This window comes from Chiloscyllium plagiosum, chromosome 5, assembly GCF_004010195.1.
Source record: "Chiloscyllium plagiosum isolate BGI_BamShark_2017 chromosome 5, ASM401019v2, whole genome shotgun sequence".
Classification (NCBI taxonomy): domain Eukaryota; kingdom Metazoa; phylum Chordata; class Chondrichthyes; order Orectolobiformes; family Hemiscylliidae; genus Chiloscyllium; species Chiloscyllium plagiosum.
Window position 1 is genome coordinate 50,416,891 of NC_057714.1, and position 22,449 is coordinate 50,439,339.

At 42.8% G+C, this 22,449-nt stretch overlaps 1 protein-coding gene across 6 annotated transcripts in view; it reads right to left on the minus strand.

Annotated features, from left to right (window-relative positions):
* Positions 1-21,635, minus strand: part of LOC122549888 (tyrosine-protein phosphatase non-receptor type 3-like) — a 218,108-nt gene extending 196,473 nt beyond the window's left edge. For 3 of the 6 annotated variants that reach the window (XM_043690065.1, XM_043690067.1, XM_043690062.1), the window contains exon 1: positions 21,457-21,635. The gene's annotated coding sequence lies outside the window, so the exon portion shown is untranslated. Of the gene's footprint in view, positions 1-21,371 lie in introns of all 6 variants that reach the window. The other 3 variants (XM_043690063.1, XM_043690066.1, XM_043690068.1) reach the window with 3 other exon arrangements.
* Positions 21,636-22,449: the final 814 nt, after the last annotated feature.

The window sequence follows — 22,449 nt, forward strand, 5'->3', positions numbered from 1 at the left end:
AACGAGTCTGACTAGCAGTCTGAAGCAGCAGCAGTGCTCCGAAAGCTTGTACTTCCAAATAAGCCTGTTGGACGATGACCTGGTATTGTGTGTTTTTTAACCATTAGTTAGAACATTGAGTATCGGTGTTGGGATATCATGTGGCAGCTGTACAGGACGTGGGTAGAGTGGAAAGTAGGAGGCTTTTTCCCAGGTTGGAGGGGTCAATTACTAGGGGATACAGGTCCAAGGTGGGGTGACGCTGGGGGTTTAGAACACGAGGTAGGTTTTTCCCACACAGAAGGTGATGCGTGGCTGGAGCATGCTACCTGAGGTGGTTGTGGAAGCAGACACAATAGCAGCATTTGAGGAGCATCTGGACGAATGCATGAATAGAAAGGGAATAGAGGGATATGGATCCACTGTGAGAAGACAGTTTTGGTATGGTAGGTGAAATGTGTTGGCGCAGATTTGTATGACCAAAGACCTGTTGCTGTGCTGTATTATTCTTTGACACTGGTGAGGTCACTTTTAGAATACTGCGTACAATTCTGGTCACCATTCTATGGGAAGAATGTTGTTAAACTTGAGCTTTACAAGGATGCTGCCAGGGACAGGAGAGTTTGAGTTATAGGGGGAGATGGAATTTTACCCCTGAAGCACAGAGGCTGAGGGATGACCTTATAGAGGTTTCTAAAATCATGAGGGACACTAATAGGGTGAATAGACAAGGTCTTATTCATAGGGTTGGGGGTTCAAAACCAGAAGGCATAAGTCTAAGGTAAGAGGGGAAAGATTTAAAAGGGACCTGAGAGGCAGCTTTTTCATGCAGAGTGTGATGGATGTATGGAACAAGCTGCCAGAGGGAGTGGTGGAGGCTGGCACAATTATCACATTTAAAAGGCATGTGGAATAGTACATAAATAGGAAGGGTTTAGAAGGATATGGGCCTAGGTCTAGGGACTAGGTCAGATTGAGATGTCTGGTTGCCATGGACAAAGTTGGGACAAAGGGTCTGTTTCTGTGCTGTGGTAATAGTCAAATCTGAAATAGAGATGGAAAAGCATACCATTTGAAGTTTATTGTGCCAGTATACTGCACCTTTCTCTATGAAGTCTGCTCCATTCCCTTCTCCCTCTGTGCAGGCAACCACACCAACCTATTGGCAGGATGGGAGTTAGGTGTGCACAGGATTAGAGAATTGGGACAGTTACAATGGCAGTAAACATTTGAAAAGCCTTCATCCTGTATACCATCTTCATAGAGTGTGTCATAAAATTGCTCTCCTTAGCTGCAAGAGTGAAGCAATTTCCACTGCCAGAGTTCCAATTCTGGGTAATCACCAATGCAGAATATTATGACCTCCTTTATCTGTACAGGTTGTTCTGCTATAGCACGTGAATTCAGTATAATGTGACTGACAAACTGGGGATACTGTTTCTAATGCACAAACTTTTAAAGCGTGTACTGGTTCTAACGTGATTCCAATCCTATTAGTTTAAATGGTGCTGTTGTTACGCGATTTTTAAAAAAAAGACAGGGCTGCATGAGAACGGAACTACTGCATTAGAGCACAACTGACTGTATACACAAAGTAGTCTGAGAAACTTGACTCAAAACAAATTAAAAATAAAAACAAAATTGTAAAATAGTGGAGAAAAAATCACAGACATTTATATACACAAACATGGAAGTTTACAACCAACCAGATTCCTAAATAGCAAACGAGATGAATTACTGGTTTGGAGGCTTAAAGGACCAGAACCACATCAGAATTGTTATAACTACCAGAAATAGAAAGTGGGGCTTGATTCAACATTTTATCCAAAAAGACAGCACCTCAACAAAGTATTAGCACTAAATGCTGCACAGGACAACTTAAAAATGATTTCTGATTAATGGCAGGTGTGTTAGTTGTTAGTAAATTTGCTTCCTCATTTGTCTACACAAATGCCTGTGGTTCAAAACACAATTTTAAAAAATATATATAGTACTTTAGGATGTCCTGAGGTTGAAATACTTTCTTCTGTATTTTACAATTTTGTTTTGAGTCAGCTTTCTCAGACTACTAGGCACGTACATCTAACAGTAAAGCATAGGGACAGGCCCTTCAGCACACCATGTCTGTGCCAATGATGACGCCAGCTGTCTGCACACGGTTCACATCCCTCTATGCCTGTTTATGCATCTTTCTAAACGTCACATAAACATTGCTAGCATATCTGCTTCTACCACCTCCCCTGAGTGTGTTTCAGACACCTACCACTGTCTAAATAAAAAAAAACTTGCCTTGCACATCTCCTTTAAACATCCCCCCCCACTCACTTTAAATCCAGGCCTCTCAATATTTGACATTTCCAGCCTGCAAGGAAAAAAGACAAACTATCCACCCTATCCATGCCCCCTCTCAAGTTTATATACTTCCAGCAGGTTACCTCTCAGCCTCCCACACTCTAGCAAAATATCCAACTTCTCCTGATAGTTATTACACTTTAATCTAGGCAACATCATGATAAACCTCTTTTGTAACCTCTCCAAAGCCTCTACATCCTTCCAGTTGAGCACTAAACAGAATGAGTGATTGATGTTTCGACAACTGAAAAATGCACGCATAGCATTTGAGGAGATTGAGGAAAAATTGAGGTTTATTTTTAAAACTGATCTCAAACATAAAAATAATGTAGTCAAGATCATGCTGCCACATGGAATAATAGGATACATGTTTGATCCACAGTTGCCCACATGCTGAATTTCTTATGTCACAAGAGCTATGCGGAGTGTTAGCCAGATACAACAGCATTGGAATGAATGAATAAAGGGGAAAAACAAGTTATATGGGCACTATACAGAATTGCCTAGCAACTGAGACATGGAGACAGAACAATGAAAAGGCTTACTTCCAAAAAAGTAAAACAGATCTATTCTTGAGATCTATTTGTGGGCGGCATGGTGGCACAGTGGTTAGCACTGCTGCCTCACAGCGCCAGAGACCCAGGTTCAATTCCCACCTCAGACGACTCTGTGTGGAGTTTGCACATTCTCCCCATGTCTGCGTGGGTTTCCTCTGGGTGCTCCGGCTTCCTCCCACAATCCAAAAATGTGCAGGTTAGGTGAATTGGCCACGCTAAATTGTCCGTAGTGTTAGGTGAAGGAGTAAATGTAGGAGTATGGGTCTGGGTGGTATACGCTTCGGCGGGTTGGTGTGGACTTGTTGAGCCGAAAGGCCTGTTTCCACACTGTAAGTAATCTAATCTAAAAAAAATCTAATCTAAAAAAAAATTTAATGTATCTTTCAAATTAAAGAAAGTTTTAATTTCACACACAGTCAGGAGTAATTTAAAACAAAGTTTTTGTTTGTAAATATTTACCATGCTTTCCAAATGGATCATGCAGCTGTAATAAGTGGAAAAAAATGCTTACATGGTAACACTCTTACCTCAAATTCAACATTCTAGGTTCAAGTCCAACTTATCAAGAAACAAGGGAGTGTAGTACTGAGGGAGTGTTGCACTTTGGAACTAGTCTCTGATCAAAAAGATCTTAAGTAATTGCTTGTTCCACTCACGGCTGATGTTTTAAAAAACACCCAAAGTAAACAACTTGGAATTTATTTCACACATTTGAGTAAAGGATATGTAATACACTATTTAAAGCATAATACTGATCATGCAGGAGAAATATATATTGCAAATCAATAGCTCAACTTAAACAAATGGTTTGCTGAATTAAAAGCAAAACAACAAAGAAAAGTGATCTCTGCAAATCCTGCTGAGATAGGGAACAGAATTTACAAGGAAGAGGTTAAGAAAATATACAGGGTAAAAACAAGGTCTGCAGATGCTGGAAACCAGAGTCTAGATTAGAGTGGTGCTGGAAAGGCACAGCAGATCAGGCAGCATCTAAGCAGGAAAATCTATTCCTGATGAAGGGCTTTTGCCCGAAATGTCGATTGTCCTGCTCCTTGGATGCTGCCTGACCTGCTGTGCTTTTCTAGCACCACTCTAATCTAGACTAAGAAAATATACAACCAAATTAATGAGGACATAGACCACTAAAAACATTTTTTAAAAATTCAGCACAATGGTAAAGTGAAATTTCATAAGTGTTTGAAACTATAAATGATGGAAATGGAATCAGAGAACGAAATAGAATAGTTTTGGGAATGACTGCTTCCTGCAAGTATGCACCGAGATGACAAGGAACTTTCCCACTCCAAAGAGGTAAACAAAGTAAAATGGACAACTTTTGACATAAGGCAAATACTGGAGATTAGAGTCAAGGTTAGTGTGGTGCTGGAAAAGCACAGCAGGTCAGGCAGCATCTGAGGAGCAGGACAAACGACATTTCGGGCCAGAGCCCTTCATCTAATCTCAACATTTGACATAAGTTAAATGAAAGTCACAAAACGGCAAGAAAGACTCTGACCAAATTACCAGATACAGATGGTACTTATTCAAGATTACCGAAATAGATTAGGTTCCCTGCAGTGTGGAAACAGGCCCTTCGGCCCAACAAGTCCACACCGACCCTCCGAACAGCAACCCACCCAGACCCAATCTCCTATATTTACTAATGTACTTAACACTATGGGCAATTTAGCATGGCCAATTTATCTAACCTGCACACCTTTCGACTGTGGGAGGAAACCAGAGCACCCGGAGGAAACCCACGCAGACATGGGGAGAATGTGCAAACTCCACACAAACAGTTGCCAGCGGCTGGAATTGAACCCGGGTCCCTGGTGCTGTGAGGCAGCAATGCTAACCACTGTGCCGCCCACACTGAGCCACTGGAGCAGACTGGAGATTTGTAAGGAATTGACAACTGGAAATAAACAAAATTAAATGTCTATATTCATAAGAAAATGTCAGATTAGTATTATCTCTATGCCATGTACAATAAAAATTAATCAAACACAAATATTTGCACAAATAACTCAATTAACCGTAACCAACATAGATTTAGAAGCACAAATAATGTCTGAGCAATATGCTTGACTTATTTGAGGAAATAATATCCCACTTGGAACAGTTAAGCACATAGTCTTTTTAAGCCTTCTGGAAGATATTTGACAAAGTACTGCATAGAGAGTCTTCAGCAAAAGCTCTGGGAAATCAGAAAAAACTAGGAGAATAGATATGAAGTAGCCAAAAGCTTGTTAGAGGAGTTACATTACTCAAGAATATATGCTTCTGCCCAAATGTATTGTTTCAAATGAAAGAGACATATTTTGAAAACAGTTTATCCTACAGGTACAAGAATGCTAAATTTCAATAGGGAACAAGAATTTATACTGAAATAAAAAGAAAATGTTGCATATGCTGGTAATCTGAAACAAAAATGGAAACGCTGGAGAAACTCAGCAGGTCTGGTAGCATCTGTGGAGAGAGAATCAGAATTAAGGTTTCAAGTCTGATATGATTCTTCTCCAGAGCTTCTTCAAAACAATGTATACTGCATGAGAGAAAAAGTACTGATTGATCAAGCTGATTTTGATTGGTCACAGTATTGCCATGGAGAATCTATCTGGTACAAATATTACCAATAACTTTCTTCTGACGTTCAAAAAAGGCACAGTATCTAAAAATATTCTTTTTGTCTGTGGAGGTCAAGTCCCTGTCTATGAATATATGGAACAGCTAGCAAGCATAAGTGAGCCACATTGTGGGCCTAGCTGATAATCTTAAACTGCTCGAGTATGATTCTTAGCATAGTCGGAAAGTTAAGCAAGTGAATTAAATGTGTGTGGTTCGGAAATACTGGTTGGTGCTGACAGCAGTTGATATATTTCAGAAGTAGTGATGTATAGAGAAGCCAATTATGTGCAGTCAAGCCTGAAACCCTAGAAGTGTTTGAACCAAATTGAATGCTGCTTTGTGGTGAATGGAAGGAAAAGATCAAGAAGCTGGACTTAAAAGTGCTGTTACAAATGTCTTGAGCGAGGGGACACAGCCTCCCACAGCAGGTGGGAAAACAAATTGGAAAGGAGTAGGTGAGGACCCCATCTGAATGAACAGTAAGGAGTACAATTGCGCAGTCGCAAAAAAAAGGAGAGAGACAGAGAGAGACAGAGAGAGACAGAGAGAGACAGAGAGAGACAGAGAGAGACAGAGAGAGACAGAGAGAGACAGAGAGAGACAGAGAGAGACAGAGAGAGACAGAGAGAGACAGAGAGAGACAGAGAGAGACAGAGAGAGACAGAGAGAGACAGAGAGAGACAGAGAGAGACAGAGAGAGACAGAGAGAGACAGAGAGAGACAGAGAGAGACAGAGAGAGACAGAGAGAGACAGAGAGAGACAGAGAGAGACAGAGAGAGACAGAGAGAGACAGAGAGAGACAGAGAGAGACAGAGAGAGACAGAGAGAGACAGAGAGAGACAGAGAGAGACAGAGAGAGACAGAGAGAGACAGAGAGAGACAGAGAGAGACAGAGAGAGACAGAGAGAGACAGAGAGAGACAGAGAGAGACAGAGAGAGACAGAGAGAGACAGAGAGAGACAGAGAGAGACAGAGAGAGACAGAGAGAGACAGAGAGAGACAGAGAGAGACAGAGAGAGACAGAGAGAGACAGAGAGAGACAGAGAGAGACAGAGAGAGACAGAGAGAGACAGAGAGAGACAGAGAGAGACAGAGAGAGACAGAGAGAGACAGAGAGAGACAGAGAGAGACAGAGAGAGACAGAGAGAGACAGAGAGAGACAGAGAGAGACAGAGAGAGACAGAGAGAGACAGAGAGAGACAGAGAGAGACAGAGAGAGACAGAGAGAGACAGAGAGAGACAGAGAGAGACAGAGAGAGACAGAGAGAGACAGAGAGAGACAGAGAGAGACAGAGAGAGACAGAGAGAGACAGAGAGAGACAGAGAGAGACAGAGAGAGACAGAGAGAGACAGAGAGAGACAGAGAGAGACAGAGAGAGACAGAGAGAGACAGAGAGAGACAGAGAGAGACAGAGAGAGACAGAGAGAGACAGAGAGAGACAGAGAGAGACAGAGAGAGACAGAGAGAGACAGAGAGAGACAGAGAGAGACAGAGAGAGACAGAGAGAGACAGAGAGAGACAGAGAGAGACAGAGAGAGACAGAGAGAGACAGAGAGAGACAGAGAGAGACAGAGAGAGACAGAGAGAGACAGAGAGAGACAGAGAGAGACAGAGAGAGACAGAGAGAGACAGAGAGAGACAGAGAGAGACAGAGAGAGACAGAGAGAGACAGAGAGAGACAGAGAGAGACAGAGAGAGACAGAGAGAGACAGAGAGAGACAGAGAGAGACAGAGAGAGACAGAGAGAGACAGAGAGAGACAGAGAGAGACAGAGAGAGACAGAGAGAGACAGAGAGAGACAGAGAGAGACAGAGAGAGACAGAGAGAGACAGAGAGAGACAGAGAGAGACAGAGAGAGACAGAGAGAGACAGAGAGAGACAGAGAGAGACAGAGAGAGACAGAGAGAGACAGAGAGAGACAGAGAGAGACAGAGAGAGACAGAGAGAGACAGAGAGAGACAGAGAGAGACAGAGAGAGACAGAGAGAGACAGAGAGAGACAGAGAGAGACAGAGAGAGACAGAGAGAGACAGAGAGAGACAGAGAGAGACAGAGAGAGACAGAGAGAGACAGAGAGAGACAGAGAGAGACAGAGAGAGACAGAGAGAGACAGAGAGAGACAGAGAGAGACAGAGAGAGACAGAGAGAGACAGAGAGAGACAGAGAGAGACAGAGAGAGACAGAGAGAGACAGAGAGAGACAGAGAGAGACAGAGAGAGACAGAGAGAGACAGAGAGAGACAGAGAGAGACAGAGAGAGACAGAGAGAGACAGAGAGAGACAGAGAGAGACAGAGAGAGACAGAGAGAGACAGAGAGAGACAGAGAGAGACAGAGAGAGACAGAGAGAGACAGAGAGAGACAGAGAGAGACAGAGAGAGACAGAGAGAGACAGAGAGAGACAGAGAGAGACAGAGAGAGACAGAGAGAGACAGAGAGAGACAGAGAGAGACAGAGAGAGACAGAGAGAGACAGAGAGAGACAGAGAGAGACAGAGAGAGACAGAGAGAGACAGAGAGAGACAGAGAGAGACAGAGAGAGACAGAGAGAGACAGAGAGAGACAGAGAGAGACAGAGAGAGACAGAGAGAGACAGAGAGAGACAGAGAGAGACAGAGAGAGACAGAGAGAGACAGAGAGAGACAGAGAGAGACAGAGAGAGACAGAGAGAGACAGAGAGAGACAGAGAGAGACAGAGAGAGACAGAGAGAGACAGAGAGAGACAGAGAGAGACAGAGAGAGACAGAGAGAGACAGAGAGAGACAGAGAGAGACAGAGAGAGACAGAGAGAGACAGAGAGAGACAGAGAGAGACAGAGAGAGACAGAGAGAGACAGAGAGAGACAGAGAGAGACAGAGAGAGACAGAGAGAGACAGAGAGAGACAGAGAGAGACAGAGAGAGACAGAGAGAGACAGAGAGAGACAGAGAGAGACAGAGAGAGACAGAGAGAGACAGAGAGAGACAGAGAGAGACAGAGAGAGACAGAGAGAGACAGAGAGAGACAGAGAGAGACAGAGAGAGACAGAGAGAGACAGAGAGAGACAGAGAGAGACAGAGAGAGACAGAGAGAGACAGAGAGAGACAGAGAGAGACAGAGAGAGACAGAGAGAGACAGAGAGAGACAGAGAGAGACAGAGAGAGACAGAGAGAGACAGAGAGAGACAGAGAGAGACAGAGAGAGACAGAGAGAGACAGAGAGAGACAGAGAGAGACAGAGAGAGACAGAGAGAGACAGAGAGAGACAGAGAGAGACAGAGAGAGACAGAGAGAGACAGAGAGAGACAGAGAGAGACAGAGAGAGACAGAGAGAGACAGAGAGAGACAGAGAGAGACAGAGAGAGACAGAGAGAGACAGAGAGAGACAGAGAGAGACAGAGAGAGACAGAGAGAGACAGAGAGAGACAGAGAGAGACAGAGAGAGACAGAGAGAGACAGAGAGAGACAGAGAGAGACAGAGAGAGACAGAGAGAGACAGAGAGAGACAGAGAGAGACAGAGAGAGACAGAGAGAGACAGAGAGAGACAGAGAGAGACAGAGAGAGACAGAGAGAGACAGAGAGAGACAGAGAGAGACAGAGAGAGACAGAGAGAGACAGAGAGAGACAGAGAGAGACAGAGAGAGACAGAGAGAGACAGAGAGAGACAGAGAGAGACGAGGGGGGAGAGAGAGAGACAGAGAGAGACAGAGAGAGACAGAGAGAGACAGAGAGAGACAGAGAGAGACAGAGAGAGACAGAGAGAGACAGAGAAAAAAAGATTCAGTGAACTCATTTCTGGGATGAGGGAATGTTCAGAACTTAGGACAAACTGTCACCCAACTGAAATACAAATTCTTAAAGGATTTGGAAAGTGAATGCTTAAAGGATATTTTTCCTGATAGAGGAGGCTAGAATAGTGGCTGTAATTTTAAAAAAAAGTTACCCATTTAGAACTATGATGAGTAGGAATCTCTTCACGAAAAAGAAATAATCTGAAGAAGACAGTTAGACAACTCGAGCCTGCTCTGCCATTTAGAAAAATCACGACTGATCTGATTGCGGTTTCAATTCCATTTTCCTGTCACCACCCAAAACACTAGACTCCTTTGTCGACCAAAAATCCAGCCTAGCTGTGAATAAACGTAATGGTTCAGTGCCCTCTGTTCTCTGGGGAAGAGAAATCTAAACACCAGTGACTTTCAGAGACAACAGAAATCTCATTATCTATCTTGGAAGGGTTATGTCTTGTGCATAAACAGTTTCCTCTGGCTATCTACTGTACTTTGTTTTATTCCTTCAGTTCCATTTCTCCTAAAAGGAAAACATCCATTCAGAATCTAGCTGCTAAGTCCCTCAGAACCTTGTGTTTCAAGAAGATCACCTCCCATTCTTCTAAATCGTAATGGTTAAACACCCAGCCTAATCTACTTTTAACATAAGTTCTTTTTTCCAGGAATCAGTCAAATTGATCTCTCTGGGTTTTCGCCAACACAATTATACCCTTATTCAAATCAAACAATCGAAATTGCCCATAGTACTCCAGATATGATCTCATCAAGATCCTGTATAGCTGCAGTAAAATTTCCCCACTCTTACATTACATTCTTTTCAAAAACACCAGCATAACATTTATCTTCCTAATAATATGCTGTACCTGCACAATAATGTTTTTGTGATTCATGTACCAGAACACCCAAATCCCTTTCTAACCCAGTGTTCTGCAAGCTGTGCAATTAAATAGTATAATTCTTTTCCATTCCTCACGCCAAAGTGGACAAATTTACATTTCGTCACATTATGCTGCCATATTTGTGCCCACTCACTTGTCTATTTTCATTTGCAGACACTACCTCCGCTTGACAGCTTACTTCCTGTGTCTGTTACCATACTTTTGGTCTCCAGAGCAAAGTCATTGTTATAGAATAGTTCAGACCACAACAATGTGACACTCTATTTGCTACATCTTGTCAAACTGAGAAAAATCCCATGTCCACTTTCATTATTCATAGTTACATGCTTTTCCTTACACCAAGAACTCTTATTGCATGCAGCAGATTATGACATTGTACTAACTTCAACACTTTTTTTGGAATAGTAAAGGACTTTTCCCTAGGGTGGGGAAGTTCAAAAGTAGGGGACATATGTTTTAAGGTGAGAGGAGAAAGATTTGTAAAGGATGAGGGGCAACATTTAAAAAAAAAGAGTGGAGGAAGAAGTAGAGGCGAGTATACAATGAAAATATTTAAAATACATTTGGACAGGTACAAGAATAGGAAAGGTCGAGGGATATGGGTCAAATGGAGACAAATGGGAGTAGCTTGCTTTGGGAAACTTGTTTGGCATGGACATGTCGGACTGAAGGATCTGTTTCCACGCTGTAGGACTATGACAGGTTTCCTTTTGTCCACTTTCGTTGTTATTTACTCAAAAAACACATGAGTAAATTAGTTAAACACGATTTGCCTTTCATAAAACTCTGCAGTCTACAATTATCCTGCTGCAACCTCCTTAAAAAGGAATTCCAGTAATCTTCCAAGACAGATTTCATATTAGCTAGCCTATGGTTTTCTACTTTCTGGCTCCCTCCTTTCTTGAACAATTGTTTTATGTTATTCATTACTAAATTCACTAGGACCCTTCAAAAATTTAATGAACTTTGGAAAATTATAATCAATACCTCCACTACCTCTGCAGCCACATTTTAGGATTGTAAGACACAGGCCAAACAGTCAGGGGGACTTGAGACATAAATAGTTTCCCCAGCACCATTTTCTTGGCGACAATGACTGCTTTAAGTTCCTCCCTTCTCTTCATCTTATGATTGTGAAGCGTCTTTGGGAAGTTTTCCAAGTCGTCAGTGGTGAAGACAGACAAAATACCTGCTCAATGTCTCCACCTTTTCCTGATTTACCATCAACAATCTCAGAGGTGCTCTCCCGACCACCAATACTAACTTTGTTCCTTTTTAGTTTCTTCAAACGTTTACATAAATAGGTTTTATATTACTAGCTAGCTTTCTCTCATACTCTACTTAATCTCGCTTTTTTAAATGAGATCATATGCTGTTCTTTCAAATCTGTCCAATCAGCTAACTAACCGATAACCTTCACAGTATTTAACAGTGTCCTTTAAATTTGAAGTAGGGTTAGATGGTGTAGAATCTGGGCAGCACGGTGGGTCAGTGGTTAACACTGCTGCCTCACAGAGCCAGAGTCGATTCCAGCCTCAGACGACTGTCTGTGTGGAGTTTGAACAGTCTCCTCGTGTCTGTGTGGGTTTCCTCCCACAATCCAAAGATGTGCAGGTCAGGTGAATTGGCCATGTTAAATTGCCTGTAATGTTAGGTGTAGGGGAATGGGTCTGGTTGGGTTGCTCTTTGGAGGGTCGGTGTGGACTTGTTGGGCTGAAGGAGGGCCTGTTTCCACACTGTAGGGAATCTAATCGAATCTAACTTGTGTAGGTAGAATTAAGGACCACAAAAGGCAAAAATAAAAGTTGGAGTTATGTACAAATAGTAGTCAGGTGTAAGATACACCAGAAGACAGAAAAGATGTGTAGGAAATCCAAGTCACAGTTATTATGGGGGATTTTAATATGTAAGTGGACTGGGAAAATAATGTTGGTAGTGGATTGCAAGAAAAGGAATTTGTGGAATATCTATGGGATGGCTTGTGGTGGAGCCCACTAGGGAACAGGCGATACTGGATTTAGTGTGGTGCAATGAGGCAGACTTGCTAAGGGAGCTCAAAGTGAAGGAACTCTTAGGAGGCAGTGATCGTAATATGATGGAATTGATTCTGCAATTTGAGAGGGAGAAGATAGAATCAGAAGTAACTGTATTACAGCTGAATGAAGGCAACTACAGAGGCATGAGAGAGTAGCTGGGGAGAACTGACTGGCAGAGGAGCCTAGCAGGAAAGACAGTGGAACAGCAATGGCAGAAGTTTCTGGGAGTAATTCAGGAAACACAGCAGAGATTCATCCAGAGGAAAAAGAAGCATGGTACAGGGAGGACGAGGCAACCGTGGCTGACGAGAGAAGTCAGGGATAACATAAAAGCAAAAAAAGAGAAAACATATAATGTGGCGAAGGGCAGTGGGAAACCAGAGGATTGGAAAGCTTACAAAGACCAGCAGAGGGCAACAAAAAGAAATAAGAAGGGAGAAGATTAAATATGAGGGTAAGCTAGCCAGTAATACAAAGGAAGACTGTAAGAGTTTCTTTAGATATATAAAGGGCAAAAGAGGGACATTGCGCCACTGGAAAGGTAGTGGTCGGGTACAAGGAAATGGCTGAGGAACTGAATAATTAGTTTGCATCAGTCTTCATGTTGGAAAACATGAGTAAAATTCCAAAAATTCAAAAGAGTGAGGGGGCAGAGCTGAGTATGGTGGCCATCACCAAGGAGGTGGTGCTAGAAAAACTGAATGGCCTGAAGGTAGATAAAGACCAGATGGACGACATCCCAGAGTTCTAAGGGAGATAGCTGAAGAGATAGCGGAAGCGTTAGCAGGCATCTTTCAGGAATCGGTAGAATCAGAGAGGTCCCCAGAGAACTGGAAAATCGCTAACATGACATCCCTGTCTATAAAGGGAGTATGGCAAAAGATGGAAAATTACAGACTAATTAGCCCAACCTTGCTCCTGGAATCCATTGTGAAGGATGAGATTTCCGAATACTTGCAAGTGTATAGTAAAATAGGGCAAAGTCAGCATAGTTTCATCAAGGGGAAATCATGCCTGACAAGTCTGTTAGAATTCTTTGAGGAATTAATGGGCAGGTTAGACCAAGGAGAGCCAATGGATGTTATCTACTTGGACTTCAAGAAGCCTTCGACAAGGTGCCGCACAGAAGGCTACTGAGTAAGATAAGGGCCCAAGGTGTCAGAGGCAAGGTGCTAGCATGGATAGAAGCCTGGCTGTCTGGCTGAAAGCAGAGATCAGGGAAAAAAGGGTCCTTTTCAGGATGACAACCACTGACAAATTGTGTTCTGCAAGGCTCAATGTTGGGACCACAACTTTTCATTTTCTACATTAACGATCTAGATGAAGGAACTGAGGACATTCTGGCTAAGTTTGCAGATGATAAAAAGCTAGGTAGAGGGACAGGTAGCAGAAAGGCTGCAGAAGGCTTTGGACAGATTAGGAGAGTGGGCAAAGAAGTAATAGATGGAGTACAACGTGGGAAAGTGAGAGGTCATGCACTTTGGTAGGAAGAATACAGGCATGGACTATTTTCTAAATGGGGAGAAAATTCAGAAGTCTGAAATGCAAAGAGACTTGGGAGTTCTAGTCCAGGAATTTTCAAGGTAAACTTGCAGTAGTTGAGTCAGTAGTTATGCAATGACGGCATTTATTTTGAGAGGACTTGAACACAAAAGCAGAGATGTACTTCTGACACCGTATAAGGTCCTGGTCAGACCATATTTGGAGTATTGTGTGCAGTTTTGGGCCCCATATCTCAGGAAGGATGTTCTGGCCCGGGAGCATGTTCAGAGGAGGTTCATGAGGATGGGATCCCAAGAATGAAAAGCTTCACATATGAGGAATATTTGAAGACTCTGGGTTTATACTCAATGGAGTTTAGAAGGATGAGGAGGGGATCTAATTGAGACATACAGAGTACTGAATGGCCTGGACAGAGTAGATGGTTGGAAGATGTTTCCATTTTTAAGAGACGCTAGGACCCAAGGCCACAGCCTTAGAGTAAAAGGAAGACCCTTTAGAATGGAGATAAGGAGAAACTTCTTCAGCCGGAGGGTGGTGAATCTATGGAATTCACTACCATAGAAGGCTGTGGAGGCCAGGTCATTGATATTTAAGACTGAGATAGATAGATTCCTGTGTATCAAGGTTATCAAGCGTTATGGGGAGAAAGCGGGAGAATGGTGTTGAGAAACTTATCAGCCATGATTGAATGGTGGAGCAGAGTCAATGGGCTGAATGGCCTAATTTCTTCCCTATGTCTAATGGTCTTATGATAATATCCTTACCTTGCTTAGAAGTGACAATGATGCAGAGTGTCCTTCTTGGCCCAATACTGAAAGAAAGATTATGCAGGCATTGGAGGCAGTCACTTGGCTTAGGGGGATTTTCTTACAACAGATTGCGTATGTTGGCTCTGTATTGACTGGAGGAGAAAGTGAGGACTGCAGATGCTGGAGATCAGAGCTGAAAATGTTTTGCTGGAAAAGCGCAGCAGGTCAGGCAGCATCCAAGGAACAGGAGAATCTACGTTTCGACGTTCCTGAAGAAGGGCTTATGCCCAAAACATCGATTCTCCTGTTCCTTGGATGCTGCCTGACCTGCTGCGCTTTTCCAGCAACACATTTTCAGCTCTGTATTGACTGGAGTTTAGAAGAATGAGAGGTGACATTGATGTAACATATGAGATTATTAAAGGGTAGATATGGAAGAGAAGTGGTTTCCACGAGTGAGAATCGAGGATCAGAGGCATAATCTCAAGGGTATGTGTTGCCTGGCGAGGACATAAGAAGCAATTTCTTCTGAGAGTACTTAATTTATGGAGTTCTTTAACATAGAGACATGTCTGAGATAGACAGACTTCTAATCAATAATGGAATCAAAGGAAGGGGGAATTGGCAAGAAAAATAAAGTCAAGGATTATCAGTTCATCCATGATCTCATCGAATGGTGAGGTATACTCAATAGGCCGAATTGCCTACATTTGTTCCTATGTCATATTGTCATGTTAAAGAATGAGTGAGGCAATATCAGGAAGTCATAGAGTCACAGAGATGTACAGCACAGAAACAGACCCTTCCGTCCAACCTGTCCATGCCGACCAGTTATCCCAACCCAACCTAGTCCCACCTGCCAGCACTCGGCCCATATCCCTCTAAACCTGTACTATTCATATACCATCCAGATGTCTTTTAAATGTTGCAATTGTACTAGCCTCCACCACTTCCTCTGGCAGCTCATTCCATACACGTATGACCCTCTGCGTGAAAAGGTGGCCCCTTAGGTATCTTTTATATCTTTCCCCTCTCACCCTAAACCTATGCCCTCTAATTCTGGACTCCCCCACCCCAGGGAAAAGACTTTGTCTATTTATCCTATCCATGCCCCTCATGATTTTATAAACTTCTGTAAGGTTATCCCTCAGCCTCTGACACTCCAGGGAGAACAGTCCCAGCCTATTCAATCTCTCCCTATAGCTCAAATCCTCCAACCTTGTAAATCTTTTCTGAACCCTTTCAAGTTTCACAACATCTTTCCGATAGGAAGGAGACCAGAACTGCATGCAATATTCCAGCAGTGGCCTAACCAATGTCCTGTACATCCGCAACATGACATCCCAACTCCTGTACTCAGTATTCTAACCAATAAAGGAAAGCATACCAAACGCCTTCTTCACTGTCCTACCTACCTGCGACTCCACTTTCAAGGAGCTATGAACCTGCACACCCAAGGTGTCTTTGTTCAGCAACATTCCCTAGGTCGTTACCATTAAGTGTATAAGTCCTGCTAAAATTTGCTTTCCCAAAATGCAGCACCACGCATTTATCTAAATTAAACTCCATCTGCCACTCCTCAGCCCCTTGGCCCATCTGATCAAGATCCTATTGTAATCCGAGGAAACCTTTTTTTGCTATCCACCATACCTCCAATTTTGGTGTCATCTGCAAATTTCCTAACTATACCTCTTATGCTCATATCCAAATCATTTCTATAAATGATGAAAAGTAGAGGACCCAGCACCAAACCTTGTAGTACTCCACTAGTCACAGGCCTCCATTCTGAAGAACCCTCCATTTTCTACCTTTGAGCCAGTTCTGTATCCAAATGGCTAGTTCTCCCTGTATTGCATGAGATCTGACCTTACTAACCAATCTCCCATGGGAACCTTGTCAAACACCTTACTGAATGTGATCCATATAGATCACATCTACCGCTCTGCCCTCATCAATCCTCTTTGTTACTTCTTCAAAAACCTCAATCAAGTTTGCGCGACGTGATTTCCCACGCACAAAGCCATGTTGACTATCCCTAATCAGTCCTTGCCTTTCCAAATACGTGTACATCCTGTCCCTCAGGATTTCCTCCAACAACTTGCCTACCACTGACGTCAGGCTCACTGGTCTATAGTTCCCTGGCTTGTCCTTACCACCTTTCTTAAACAGTGGCACCATATTAACCAACTTCCAGTCTTCCGGCACCTCACCTGTGACTGATGTAACTAAGACTATCAATTTTTTAAAAAAATCAAGATTTAGAGAAACATTATTCAGCTAAGGATTGACCAGGAAGTAATAAGTCAATTAGATGTCATGATATCTCTGATCATACAAGGAGATGAAAGCTAGCAAGGGTTAATAAAATCAAAAACAGAAATTGCTGGAAAGGCTCAGCGGATTTGGCAGCATCTGTGGAGAGAAATTAGAGTTAATGTTTCAAGTCGGCATGGTGGCTCAGTGGTTAGCACTGCTGCCTCACAGCACCACAGACCAAGGTTCGATTCTACACTTGGGCAATTATCTCTGTGGAGTTTGCACATTCTCCCCATGTCTGCGCAGGTTTCCTCTGGGTGCTTCGGTTTCCTCCTACAATCTAAAGATATGCAGGTTGCTGAATTGGCCATGCTAAATTATCCATAGTGTTCAGGGATGTGTAGGTTAGGTGCATTACTCCGGGGTAAATGTTGAGTAATAGGTTAGGGGAATGGGTTGGGGTGGGACATTCTTCAGAGTATTGCTGTGGACTTGTTGGCCAAAAGGGGCCTGTTTCCACACAGTAGGGATTCTACGATTCTATGAAGTCCAGTGACCCTTTCTCAGAACTGATGGTAGCTAGGAAAATGTTGGTTTATATGCAGAAGGTAGGGTGAGGGGTAAGAGTAACTAATAGGTGGAAATTGAATGCAAAAGGTAAGAACAGTTAAACAGACAAAGGAGTGGATGACGATCTAGCTGTTAGAGTGAATAGCTATTAATGGCGGCTAACAATGGATTGTGTGTATTAGCAGACTGCATGATAACAAGTCCTGGCTTGTGGGGGTTGGGGTAAGGGCATGGGAGAGCTCAAGCCCTAAAGTCATTGAACTCAATATGGAGTCCAAAAGGCTGCAGGATCCCCAAGCAGAAAATGGGGTGCTGAACCTGCCATTTCAACACACCACCCCGTTCCCTGGCCAAGCTGGAAGAACAGCACCTCATTTTCTGCAGCTTTCCAGACTCCATATCTCCATAGCTTAGGAGCTTGAGCTCATCCATATCCTTACTAACTTCCACACATCAAACCTTGCTTTAAATGCACAGTCTGCTATTACACACAAACCATTGCGAGCCATTAACAGTCCCAATTAATAATCATATACTCTCCAGATTGTTATCGACTCTTGTCTGTTCAACAGTTCTTCTCTCTCTTTGGGCTCTATCCCTACCTATCATTTAGTCCTTACCCCTCCCCCCACCCTACCTTTTGCATATATACTGACACTTTCCTAGCTACCATCAGTTCTGAGGTAGGGTCACTGAACCCAAAGTGTGAACTCTGATTTCTCTCCACAGATTCTGCCAGATCTCCTGAGCTTTTCCAACAATTTCTGTTTTTGTTTCTGATTTGCAGCATCCGCAACATGACCTCCTAACTCCTGTACTCAATACTCGGACCAATAAAGGAAAGCATACCAAACGCCTTCTTCGCTATTCTATCTACCTGCGACTCCACTTTCAAGGAGCTATGAACCTGCACTCCAAGGTCTCTTTGTTCAGCAACACTCCCTAGGACCTTACCATTAAGTGTATAAGTCCTGCTAAGATTTGATTTCCCAAAAAGCAGCACCTCACATTTATCGGAATTAAACTCCATCTGCCACTTCTTAGCCCATCTGGTCCATCTGGTCCAGATCCTGTTGTAATCTGAGGTAACCCTCCTCGCTGTCCACTACACCTCCAATTTTGGTGTCATGGCTGGTAGAATTACAACATTTAAGAGGCATTTGGATGGGTATATGAATAGGAAGGGTTTGGAGGGATATGGGCCGGGTGCTGGCAGGTGGGACTAGATTGGGTTGGGATATCTGGTCGGCATGGACAGGTTGGACCAAAGGGTCTGTTTCCATGCTGTACATCTCTATGACCCTATCTGTGATTCTTTTGTTTTTTATGATGGGTTAATAAAACTTGGCTTTCAGTGGTTCAATGCACAAGGAAATATGAAGACAGAAGAACTTCAGTAAACAGAACAGGAGACCCATGGCCAGTCAAACCAGTGTCACAAACTGGTATACCATCTTGGATAGGCCAAAAGTCACTGCTTTCATTAAGTACATTTTTGTTCTTGTTGTGACAAATAATTCTGTAAAATACAAAAATAGCTGTTGCTGGACTAAGTCTTGTTACTAAACAGGAGTAGTGAAATTTAGAGCTCCTTGGACGCTGCTTGACCTGTTCTGCTTTTCCAGTGCCACACGTTTAGATTCTTTCAAAACTCAAAGTCTATAATTAACTTATGTTTTACAATTAACATTAAGGAGCACCCCAAAATATCTCAGCACAGCTCCTTATTGTATCTCCACCACAAACATTCTTGTGTCATCCATCCAATCTAGCCCTTTCAAGACCGTGTGCTTCAATAAAATCACTTCTCATTCTAAAATCCAATACATATGGGCCTAATCTGCTCAACCTTGCTTCACAAGGAGAGCCCTTCATCCCTGAGATAAGTGGAGTGAACTTTTTGAGCTAATTTTAAAGTAATTACAGCCTTCTTCTGAATAAGACAACAAAAATGTATGCAGTACTGCAGATACATTCTCACCAAGAAAACATACAGGTGCAGTGAGACTTCTTCACTCTTATATTTCATATCCCTTGCAATAAATGCCAACATTTCATCTGCCTTCCTAATCACTTGCTGTCCCTACAAACTAACATTTTGCAATTCATGCACAAGGACTCCTAAATTGCCCTATACAATGAGTCCTGCAATCTCTCCCCATTTAACTGGTATATTTTTCTAATCTTTCAGTCAAAACAGACAAAAACACATTTACCAATTATTATTTGTCACCAACTATTTGCTTACTGTGTCTATAATCCTTTGGATACTCTCTATCTCCTGCTGATAATTTATCATCCGATCTATCTTGATGTCTTCAGCAAATTTAGTTATGATACTTTTTGGCTCCCTCAGCCAAACATTGACATAAATTGTAAATAGTTGAGGACCCAATTCCTGCAGTGCTCTACTATTTACAGCTTATCATTCCAAAATGATCCATTTATTCCTAGATTCTGCTTACTGTTAGCTGTTTAATTCTATATTTGTGATAATGTGCAACCTCTTACAATATTATATATATTCTTATTTTGTGGCAACTGCCACAATATGTTGCCTTAAAAATGAATTCTAGAACCTCCCTTATGACAAGTGGTCGTTAAACTGGTTTAGTTTCCCACCTTGTTTCCCTTACTTTCTTGAATAAAGGTGTAATGTATTTTCTGACCAGATCCTTCAAGAATTTAAGGAATTTTGGAAGACTAAAACTAATGCATCTATTACCTTTGGCAACATTTCTTTTATGACTCTCGTTTACAGACTAACTGGTCTTGGGGACTCTTCAGTCTTTAAAGTCCAATAGTTTCTGGAGTACCTTTACCCTAACAATGACTAATATTTAAATTCATCACTTTCCCACTACCTACTCATTTTCAATCATATTTGGGACTGTTAGTCGAATGTACAATGTCATAGTCATACAGACGCAAAGCACAGAAACAGATGCTTTGGTCCAACTCATCCTTGCCGACCAGACATCCTGACCTAGTCTAGTCCTATTTGCCAGCATTTGGCCCATACCCCGCTAATCCTTTCCGATTCATATACCCATCCAGGTGCCTTTTACATCTTGTAATTGTACCAGCCTCCACCACTTCCTCTGGCAGCTCATTCCGTACACAGATCACTCTCTGCATGAAAGAGTTGTCCGTTAGGTCCCTTTTAAATTTTTGCCCTCTCACCCTAAATCTATGCCCTGTACTTCCATCCCAGGGAAAAGACCTTGTCTATTTATCCTATCCATGCCCCTCATTATTTTTAAAACTCTATAAGGTCACCCCTCAGCTTCCGACACTCCAGTGAGTATTCATTAATTTGCTTAACATTCACCACAGTTAATTGGCTAACTGTCCATCAGGAACAACTTGCAAATGGACTTGCATACCACCTATTCTCTGCGGTTTTAGACAGATATGGATCAAACGCTAGCAAATAGGCCTAGTGCAGTTTAGGAAACCTGATTGGCATGGACGCGTTGGGCCAAAGGGCTGTATGAGTCTACTAGCTCTCAGATTCACAACCTTACAAATGAAAGCTAGTTAACATACTAACATCTTCGACTACCACTTGTAACTCCCACAATATTCTTGTGCAAATGAACACACTCCCCATTAACTGATTGTCATAAAATAAACAAACCTAATTCAATAATATCTTGGCAGTCTTGCCCGCTGCCATATCACATGGGCACAGGCAGGCTGTTTTGCTTCTCTGTGATCACTCTTAGGTGCAAACTGAGCAGAGACTACAAGACAACAATCAAGTATAAAATAATTTGTCCTGATTTCAGATTGACGTACATCTTGCTTACTATTTTAGGATAGGGATCTATTCTGGATTTACAAACAGTTCTCAGACATTCCTTCACCTGTGTTACTCCCCTACGATTCCTGAGCACTGTATGAGTGACCAGCTCCTCTACGTTTTCTAGACTGTACTAGTCGTCAGGTGGAGAGAGTACCACCCAAGCTTTGCTTTTTCTCATATATTTCAGCCCTTCCCAATGCTGCCGACTCCCTGCAAATATTGACAAGATGCTTGCGCGCGCACCCTCTCCGCCTCCTCCGGCTGTACCTTGACCACAGACTCGGAAAGTAAAAGGATAGCAGCCGCCGGTCTAAGTTGAGCGCTGGCAGCTCACTGTGCCCGAACTGCCCACCTCCACATTCAGGAAACACGGTGCCGCTGCCTGTCAGTTACAATCAGTCTCGCTCCGCGGTTCGATCTTGGCTCGAAACTCTCATCACAAAGCTCGCGAGCAGGTGTGCAACGTCATAAGCTCTTCACTCCCGTGTACACTGCTCCGCCCAAGTCTCCGCGGCCGCGCGCACTCGGGGAGGTTTGCCCAACCCACCGCGGCCGCGCGCCCTCATAGCTCCACCCAACCCACCGCGGACGCGCGCACCATGACAGCGCTCGCGCTCGTAACATTGGCAGCTGGCAGCGAGAGATTTACACAAGCAATGCGATGATTTTTTACTTTTGACAGTACAGTATTTTAGTTCACTGTTCCCGCACTTCACCGGCTAATATAGATCTTAAATTGTGAGGATCAACTATTGTCTAATTTTGTTTTATGGTTCGTATCGTACTTTTAGTCACAAATGTTGGATACAACAAACGTAATTTTCAGATCTTATTGAATGGAGGAGCAGACTAGATGGCCCGAATAGCCTACTTCTGCTCTTTTGGTCTCATCCTCTTGCTTGACGATATGTTGTTCAAAACAGACTGTTGATGAAGTACTGTAGTGACGTAAAGGAGGCAGAAAGCAAGTGTATTGAAGAAAGCTAGCTATGAAAACGGATAGTAAGAGTATTTGATTAGGGAAAGGAGTAAGTAAAGCTAGTATTGGGAATTGAGAAGGAGAGCAAAGAAACGGCAGAGGCTTGAACAAGAATTTTGTCTGTGTTTTTGCAGTACAAACTTTGAAAACTTTCCAAAGATAATTGAAAATCAAGAGGTGATGAAGAAAGATGAACATAAAACAGTCACCACCATATTGGCGCAAAAGGCTGACCAGTCTGTTGGATTATGTGGACTGCATCCTAAATTTTACGTAATCTTGGAAATCACAGGAATATGAGTATGAAAATTCATTTCATGATCAAATGTGATATCAAAAACAGATTAATTTTTTTTGTTGCCAGTG